This window comes from Uloborus diversus, chromosome 8 (genome assembly GCF_026930045.1).
Source record: "Uloborus diversus isolate 005 chromosome 8, Udiv.v.3.1, whole genome shotgun sequence".
Classification (NCBI taxonomy): Eukaryota; Metazoa; Arthropoda; class Arachnida; order Araneae; family Uloboridae; genus Uloborus; species Uloborus diversus.
The window spans coordinates 3405793-3416097 of NC_072738.1; the positions used below are offsets into that span (position 1 = coordinate 3405793).

General features: G+C 32.7%; 1 non-coding gene across 1 annotated transcript; it reads right to left on the reverse strand.

Annotated features, from left to right (window-relative positions):
• Positions 1-2338: 2338 nt before the first annotated feature.
• LOC129228837 (U6 spliceosomal RNA) lies at positions 2339-2445 on the reverse strand. The gene has a single exon (XR_008581019.1). It is a non-coding gene; the product is annotated as a U6 spliceosomal RNA (small nuclear RNA).
• Positions 2446-10305: the final 7860 nt, after the last annotated feature.

Below are 10305 nucleotides of genomic sequence, written 5' to 3' on the forward strand. Positions count from 1 at the left end.
TTTGGCTTTTTGATGGGAATTATTGTGGAAATTTTCCAGAGCGCCGGAACTACACATGTTTTTAAACTTTTATTGAAGATTCGTAAAAGGACAATTTTACCTTCATCAGGCAAATTTTTTAACATTTTATTAGACACATTGTCAGAGCCAGGAGATGTGTTTTTAAGGGTCTTAAATGCTGTATTAAATTCATTCTTTGTAAACGGTTGCGATAAATTACATCTGTTTTTATCTTTTTTATTGATGATGGTTGAATTGAAAGAGTTGTTAGTTTTAGAGAAAAAGTATTCTGCGAAAATATCAGCTTGCTTTTTTCCATCTAATATTTTGATGCCATTATCTTCCAGAACTAAATTGCTGTCAATTCTCTCTCTTTGTATGCCATTTTTTAGTTTGTTGACTGATTTGTAGATGTCCTTCGTATTTTTTAAGTTTTTATTGATTTTAGCCCAGAATTTCACTTTAGCCTTTTTAATAGCCCGTCTGAAAACCGCCAACTTAAATTTATATTGAATCCAGTCTTCTAAAGATTGACTGTGAGTTGCTTTGTTAAAAGCTTGGTTTTTTTCCCTTTTTTTCGTGGAACAATTGAAATCCCACCATTTTTGATTCTGTGTGTTATCTTCGTAGATAATGGTTTTGGAGTTATCTTCAGAACATTTATAAATAATACTATTAAAATTATTAAGGATATTGGAGTTTTCCATATTGTCATCATTGAAATTATTTTCATTAGAAATTTCTGTTGCTATTTGCGATTTCGTTTTTTCCCAGTTAGTATACCTCTTTTTAACAACTTTCTTAATTTTGTTCTCTGTATGTTTTAGCAAGATAGGGAAATGATCACTGCTTCCTGATTCGCTGCCATACATGATGTTGTAATTCAACATTAAATTATTACTCATACAAATAATATCCAGAATACCTTCTCTTTTTCCTCTATTATGACGGGTTGGAGTTTTGTCGTTAATTATGCAAAACTCGTTTTCAGAAAACCAGTTGTAAATTTTGTGGGCTGTAAGGTGGCTAACAGAGTCGCCAATTGATATATGCCTTGCATTAAAGTCGCCAGCATATATTTGGTTTTTATCTTTAATTTTATTTAACAAAACAATGGTATCATCTTTGATAGGCCCCGGTGGTCGGTAACAATTAATAATCTGTATAATTTTATTATTAATACTGACTTTAACACTATTAATTTCTATGTCATTCTCTCCTGTATTAATTTTAATTTCATATGAAGGAATTGATTTTTTAACATATATACATAAACCCCCTCCTTTCCTAGGAGGAACTCTCTCTTTAGAGTAGTAATTATAATTGCATAATAAAGGAATTTTATCATCTTCGCACCAGGTCTCCTGGATACAAATTACATCCGGCTTGGACCAAGAAATGAAAAGTTTTAACGTGTCAATGTTTTTACAGATACTCCTGCAATTCCAGCAAAACAAGAAAAAAGGCATCACAAACACACACACAAAAAGGGGGAAAAAACCCCGAAAACAGCAAAATTAAGTGGAGATATCCGCAGGCGGAGTATCTCCTGGCACCACTGTCATGTCCATAGGGTGCCCTAATAAGATATCTTCACACTCGCTACGAGGGGTACAATATCCCTCCTCGGATAAAAAGTCATTTATTTTTATTAGTTCTTCATGTAAACTTTTATTTTCCTTTTCTAGGACATCTGATTGGGTCAAGTTTGTCTCTTTATTGTTAATTAATTTCATTCTATTAATTTCCAATTTTAAATTAAGGATCTCTTGCTTCAGAATTTTTATGTCATTATCTTTTTCTTCTATTTTTTTTAGTAATAAATTTATTTGAGTATCTTTTCCTTCCTTTAGGGGACTGTTTGGTATTTTGCTCGGTGACTGTGAGCAAGTGGCATTCGCATAGGTTTTATTGATGATAGTGTTAGTTGTTTGTGTATTTCCTGATCTTTTATTCAGGGAGGGACATTTGATGTCTGTCGCTTGATGATCACCTTGACAGCGGAAACAAATAGGTTTTTTGCCGCATGCTGTATGGCTGTCTCCACAGTCTGGGCATTTAATTTCCCCTTTACAGAATTTTTCAGGGTGTCCCACTTTTAAGCATTTATGGCATATTCGAGGTCTGTCTATGAATTTACTAATTCTGTACCTTACTCTGCCGATATTCAAATGTTCCCTGTTACTTTTTCCTATCTCTTTGATGAGAATGACAGGAATTGGCTCTTTTGTTCCCTTTTTAGTAAATCTACAAATTTGGGACACATTTATATTTTCTTCTTTTAGTTTTATAGCAATGTAGTCGAGCTTTATGTCTACGTCAACATTTTTAATAATATAAAAAAGGGGAACGCTTCACGATTTTGCGTGTCATCCTTGCGCAGGGGCCATGCTAATCTTCTCTGTATCGTTCCAATTTTAGTATATGTACTGCCGAAGCGAGTACTCCATGACTATTAATTCCACTCGAATCTGATGATGCCATTACATTATTTATTTTATAGCACAGAATTAAATGTGTATATAAAATTATAAAAATCATTTCAAAGCACAAAACTAGAAAAATGTTCCATGTTTTGTCAAGAAAGTGCTTCAAAATTTATTTTAGACTTCCTCTTCTGAAAGTTCAATCGTTTCAGTTATTTTTTAAAACATAACTGCAACCAAGAGTTACTGTATAAACAAAAATATTTTGACTGCATGGCGGTAAAAATCGTATTTTTAAAACTTCGTTTTACAAATCTGTTGTTAGCTGTGACAATTTAAGCTGGTAGAAAATAAGCGAATTATTTATGGACATCATGTTTCCTCTTTAACAGTTTGTTGGATCTTAGTCGAAACTTAGAACAACTTTGAAAGAACAATTCAAGGTTCTTTCTTCGATTTACTTCTCTAATTGATTTTTAACTGTTTATGTTTTAGTTTAATTAAATATCGTGGACGTTAATTTCATTTACATTTTCATGCTATATTCTGACGAGTTTACTTCCAATATTTTTTGTAACTTTAATTCTTTACATTCAGTTTTTATTGTAAAACAGCCATAACTTTTCAAATGCAAATGCGACCACCAACAGACTCTAGGCCGAGTTAGGCTGGTCATAGTCAATTTAAGAATTTATTTTCCACTGTTTTAATACCTAAAGCAGCTGAATTTCAACATCTATTTCTAAACTTTCTCTTTTACGCAAATCAAGTGCTGATATGAAGTATATGTGTATATTACTGATCTATTTATTCAGAACAAAATTTAAAAAATTAGTTTTATTTGACTTTTTATTTAAAAAGTGTCTTATTCATTTTTAAAAATGACTTTAAATTTCTATTTCAAGCTGGTTCATTTTTGTTATTGACAACCATTATCATTAACAGTAAAACAAATTGTTGCTGTTACAACAACAGCAATGTTCAAGTATATCTAACAAGGACTGTTGTAGCCTGATCAATAAGTCTGTAACTGGAGGGTTTTGGATTCGATGCCAACCAGTTGAAGATACGTAGCATTTGCTACTTAGTTAAAGTGTTCACAAAATCTTCAAAGTTCTCATAAATCAATGCTTCGGAGGGAGCTCAACTAGGAGTTGATCTCCCCTCTGGTCTGGTTTAAAATTATCGAAATGTTTTTTTACCTTAAATTGGGCAGTATTGTCTATACTTGGGCTCCGGTACCTGAACCAGTAGTTTAAGCAACAACAACTTATCTAACGCTAAAATATGTAACAACATGGTGCAATATTTTAGATACGTTTTTTGGCATTGCAAAGAATACCTTTTTCAATACAAAAAGAAAAAATGATGATGGATGATAGGACATTCAACAAAAGCAACAAGGCAGAAAAACAAGCAACTTAAAAACTAAAAATAGTGCATTAATTGAACACCAATGAGAAAATTATTAACCAATAAAAAAACAATAGGAATAGAAACAACAAGCAGGAGCTTCCTCACAGGTGTATAAACTACGCCAGAATGAATTTAGTTGGTGGAAAGTCAAGCCACTAAAGCTAAAACTTAAAAAAAAAAAAAAGACAATATAACTGTTGAAAAGCGATAGCTCTGTGCAGGTAAATTTAATAAAAAGAAAACAACGTTTAAAAGCACAGAAAAGATAAAAACATTTTATAAAAACGCAGACATGTTTCAGAGGCAATAGCCTCCTTCCTCAGTGCGAAATGTACAAATGGATGAGTCAAGGTCAGTGGGAAAGTTTAAATTGCGTAACCGGAAAAACATTGACCAATCAGCTATCAGCGAGTGCTGAGGCAAAATATGACGTATTCTACCATGTAAGATTGAATAAGATTGCAGAAAAATGCGGAACAGCAAAAGACTCATTGCAAAGATTGTTTAAGTTTTTATGAATGTAAAAGGATTCTGGAAAATCTAATTCACCTACTGTTGTAGGTCTGCAAATGATCTTGGCTTCCGAAAAGAGAAAATTGTGCCCTGTGTCCCAACAATGTTTAGCAATTGAAGATTTGTTCAGTTCCTGTTTTTCAACGTGGTTTTCGTATTCTTTCAAACGAAATTTAAGTGAATGCCTTGTCTGTCCCACGTAACCGATATTACATTGACAAGGAATGTGATATATGCCCCACTGATCAAGTGGTTGGATTGGGTCCTTCAGTTTGGAAAAAGAAAGTTTATTTATGGGTCTGTAAATTACGCAAAAGTCAAATTTACTAAGAATTCTAAAAATACGAAAAGAAATATGTGGATAAAACGGTAAAACCACAAAATTTGTTGAAGAAAAACTACGTATGTTGGAGGTTTTATTCCGGGTTGAAAGTTTGCAAAAAGCCCTGTCGATGACCTGAAGAGGATAACCCCTGTCCAGAGCCACGGCTTTCAAGAAATTGAGTTCATTGTTGAGAAGGATCTGATCAGAACATATGGAGATGGCTCGGTTGACAAAAGTATAAAAAGCAGACATTTTTTGCTTCCTCGGGTGGCATGAACGAGAGTGTGGGGGAAGACAGACAGCAAATGGTTTTCGGTAAACGGTAGTAGAAAACTTACTATTGTTCTTCGAGATTAAATGTTGGTTGTAATATCGGTTACGCGGGACAGACAAGGCGTTCACTTAAATTTCGCTTGAAAGAACACGAAAACCACGTTAAAAAACAGGAACTGAACAAATCTTCAATTGCTAAACATTGTTGGGACACAATGGTTTTCGTGTTCTTTCAAGCGAAATTTAAGTGAACGCCTTGTCTGTCCCGCGTAACCGATATTACAACCAACATTTAATCTCGAAGAACAATAGTAAGTTTTCTACTACCGTTTACCGAAAACCATTTGCTGTCTGTCTTCCCCCACACTCTCGTTCATGCCACCCGAGGAAGCAAAAAATGTCTGCTTTTTATACTTTTGTCAACCGAGCCATCTCCATATGTTCTGATCAGATCCTTCTCAACAATGAACTCAATTTCTTGAAAGCCGTGGCTCTGGACAGGGGTTATCCTCTTCAGGTCATCGACAGGGCTTTTTGCAAACTTTCAACCCGGAATAAAACCTCCAACATACGTAGTTTTTCTTCAACAAATTTTGTGGTTTTACCGTTTTATCCACATATTTCTTTTCGTATTTTTAGAATTCTTAGTAAATTTGACTTTTGCGTAATTTACAGACCCATAAATAAACTTTCTTTTTCCAAACTGAAGGACCCAATCCAACCACTTGATCAGTGGGGCATATATCACATTCCTTGTCAATGTAATATCGGTTACGTGGGACAGACAAGGCATTCACTTAAATTTCGTTTGAAAGAATACGAAAACCACGTTAAAAAACAGGAACTGAACAAATCTTCAATTGCTAAACATTGTTGGGACACAGGGCACAATTTTCTCTTTTCGGAAGCCAAGATCATTTGCAGACCTACAACAGTAGGTGAATTAGATTTTCCAGAATCCTTTTACATTCATAAAAACTTAAACAATCTTTGCAATGAGTCTTTTGCTGTTCCGCATTTTTCTGCAATCTTATTCAATCTTACATGGTAGAATACGTCATATTTTGCCTCAGCACTCGCTGATAGCTGATTGGTCAATGTTTTTCCGGTTACGCAATTTAAACTTTCCCACTGACCTTGACTCATCCATTTGTACATTTCGCACTGAGGAAGGAGGCTATTGCCCCTGAAACATGTCTGCATTTTTATAAAATGTTTTTATCTTTTCTATGCTTTTAAACGTTGTTTCATTTTTATTCAATATAACTGTGTACCCCAAAGAAAAAAAAAAGCAGAATGAAAGAAAAAGATTTGGGCAAAAAAAGACAAAGGAAAAAATGTCAACTGCATTGCAAAAATGAAAGCAAGTTAAAAATAAACAAAGCAAGATAGGTATAATTGAATGGAAAAAGTAATAAAAAATAGAAATTTGTAAAAAAATGGATGGGGGGAAAAAAGTTATAAAAGTGGAAGCCAGCCATTGGAAAAGTATAGAATAGCTTTAGATTGACTTAAAATATGGAAAGACCCCCAAAATCAAAATCTGATAAATTGAGGCATTTTTAGATAATGTCCTAAAGTTATTTATAAACTACATTTAATTATCTGTAATTGGTGTATAATATATCATTGATTCCCTTATGGGGGGAGGGGGAGGGCTTATCAGGCAACAAATATCACAGAATCACCCCATTCCAAATGGTTTTTAATATATTTTCTGGATTAAATGTTTACTCAAAAAAAAAAAAAAACATTGCCAAAACATACAGCTTTTCTATTGTTTTCAAGTGATAGAAGTAGGTGCGCTCATCATCATCATTGTAGGTGTGTCAGTGTTCACCCCCCCCCCTCAAGAGCACTGTTGCACCCTCTGCTCCCCAAAACACCTCCATTGACTTAGCCTTATTGGACACCCATCGATAGAAGTATTGTATAAATATATTTGACATTCTTCTGCAAAAGCCTCATTAACTGTAAATTTGTTTTGTTTATATTCTATGTACAGTGTAACATCAATTTAGCGATACCGGATTTAATGATACATTTCACTGGTCCAGATTTTACCATGCATTAAATGTCTATGCATCTTGATTTAACGATACCTTTTTTCAGTCCCTTGATAATCCTTAAATCGAGGTTATACTATTTTTTATTATTATTATTATTTTTTTTTTTAGGAAATGTTTTTGCTATTTTTTGAATGTATTCAGAGATTAAGGACATTAACAACATTTTGTATCACTCAGGATTTTTTTCATTTAGAAAACAGTATTTTCTTTTAGTCATTTATTTATTAATATTTTTAAGTTTAATGTGTAAAACAATGTAATAGTTCAGTTACATAATTTCATTAATTTTGGAAAGGAAATGTAAAACATACTTAGATTTCACCAGACTTTTGATGACTGGAAAAATCTTACTAAATTAAAGAAAGCCTCTAAACTTTATGCCATCATCTAAAGGATTGCCGTTAATGAACCTTAATGATCAAATTTATGTTTGGTGAAATCTCTTCTTTTCTTCTTGTTTAGTGATAATCTGCATTGGGAATATTTTGATAATGATTTTGATACAAATAGTTGAAAGCAGTGTAACCAGATTAAATGTTTATCACCAAGTAAATTGTGAAGGTTTCTATTACCTGTTTTAATCTCCAACTGAAAATTTTCCAACTTAACTTCGTCACAAGGGCGAAAGTATAAGAGCGATTTTAATTTAGTAATTTGATTTTTATTTATTTATTTATTTTATTAATTTATTTTTTCATAAAGATGTGATTCACAAATTGGTTATAGAAGTCATAAAAGTTGAATGAAATAAAACATGTTTAAATGGTGCTTGGCTATTTTTGCAAGTTTTATGATTATTGTTTTTCCCTCCACCACACTTTCAGCAGCAAAAGTCAGGTTGTCTAATTATTACTGAAATCTTTAGAACTAGATAAGTAGATGTACTATATTAAGTGATTGTGTTAAAAAAAACAATAGTTTAGTAAGTTGCAGCTATGATATTGTAAAAAGGGTTACCCCACAAGCCCCAAAGCAGAAAACTTAACGATGTTCTGCAACGTAAAATTATTTGACAAAAATTGTTCTGGAAGTACTTCAAGTATTGTACTCGAAAAAAACGTGATATTTTCCACAAATTGGGTGCCAAAAATCAAAATTGTTTCTTATAGGAGTTTTTTTTTTTTCGAAAGGACTGTTGCTATTTATTTCTGTGGGAATGATATATTTTCGGAAACATCACAGCTGTCAACCAAATGACTAATTAAAGAGCACTGAATTTCGAAAATTAGTTGATCATGAAAACAATAAAATCAAAAAAACTTTTAACAAGGTGTCAAACCTAAACCGATTGAGATTGTCCAAAAGTAGTTTATATGCTTTCTAAAATGCATAGCAAGAGCAAAGATACAAAATTTTATAAAAATCCAAACCTAGGTGTCAAATTGCATTTTTTTTTTTTTTTTTTTTGATTAATTTTACATGGCATGAAGGGGCAATTAAATTGATTTTACTAAATTAATAAATTACTGAAATAATAAATAAAATGAATCAAGTTTGGGCTGCATATAATAAAACACATCAAAACTTTCTAAATAATTGGAAGTATTTTCTGGATGCAAAGGGATTGAAATCTCAAACAAGACGCACAATTTCTGGCGATGGCCATGTTTCAATGTTTGCATGTTTCCAAAACATACGTGTATGGCGGAAATTGCAGTGGATGAAGATCGATTGGAAAGTCCTACAAAGAACTTATCGAATTCAACATCGCGAGCTTTCTGCCAAATTTTCATAATTTGCGAGAATCTTAGATTTTTTTTAAATTTAAAGAAATCTGCAGAATTTCTGCAAAATTATATTTTGAATTGAAAGATATTTGTAGAAAATCTGCAGTTTCTAAAAATTTTCTGCATTGCAGTTTCTAAAAATTTTTGGCACCACGTTTTCTGCAGATTTTGGGCACCACGATTTCTGCAGATTTTCGGCACCCGCAATTTCTGCGGATATTCGGCACCGTGGTTTCTGTGGGTTTGCGGCACTGCTGTTTCTGCAGAAATTTCACTGAAATTAGCAGAATTTCTGCAGAAAATTTGTCTCTTTTCCTCTCACATTTGAACAGAATTGTTCTGCAGCTCAGGCATCTGTTCTGCGACGTACGTTGCAAATTTAGTAGTATTCTGCTTTGGGGTCCACAAATGATGGAGTACTCACTCTGCCTTGAGGAGGAGATGGGCTCATGAAATTGAGACAACTGGGAAAAGAGAGGGTGACAAAAGTGACATCACACAGTCATTGTAACAATATGTTTACAAAAAATATGACATGTAACAAGAGGACGACGGACAACTTAGGTGAAGTGTGACACTTTGTGATAAAGGGGGAAGGGGGTCAAATATGTTGGAAAAAAGTGTGACGTCCCACTCCTTCAAAACTCCTTCATCTTGTTTCTGAAATTGAGTATGAACCCTGTATAAACATTTCTCTTACATAAAAATTCTCTTAGTTGCTTTCACTTTTCAAAACTGTTTAAGTGAGATTGTTATGGTTTTTTATTCATTTTAAAAATTGTCTGATAATTATTTTAAAATTTTATTTTAGTTACTCAGTCAAACTCTCTCGTATTGATTTTAATGGACTCCAAATCAGCTGATGTTGATGTTAATAAGGTAACAATTTCAAGTTAAATTAGTATAAAATCTTACTTAAAACTTTTTTTTTAAAAAAGCTGCAATTTAGACGAGTTAAAGAGATAACTGTATTAATTATGTGTATTTATATCTGCTGTTGTCATTTAAAACAATCCTATAACATTTGTTTTCTTTACAACTAGTAATATGGATCGGGTAAATGCCTAGTTTAAGGTAAATATTTTATGAGTACTTGCACTTGACCTGGTCAAATACCCAAAAACTGGGTATTTTTCAAAAAGAAAAAAAAAAGTGAATAATAAATTGTTACATGTAATTTTGAAGTAAATTGTGTAAAATTGATGCACAAATGTATTATACACAATTTATTGAAAGATTTAATGAAATTGTAAAAAAAATAAATGAAAAAACCTTCATTTGTGATCTAAAAAAAAATTATTATTGGTCCAATTCACCGAGCATGTTTTAAATCTAATGTTGCAAGGAGTTAGTCTGAAACAATCCAGCCTACTTGATAATTTTGCTCTTGTTTATGAAGGACAGAAGCTTTTTTAAATTAGACAGTGTTCAGCTGAAGACATTATAAGAGTACCTTAGCATAATTTAAGTGCAACCAGTTACATATACTGCAGCACAAAGAGCTTTCAGCATTTCCAGATGGATTCATAGTAAATCTGCGAGAGCAGTGGCACAGG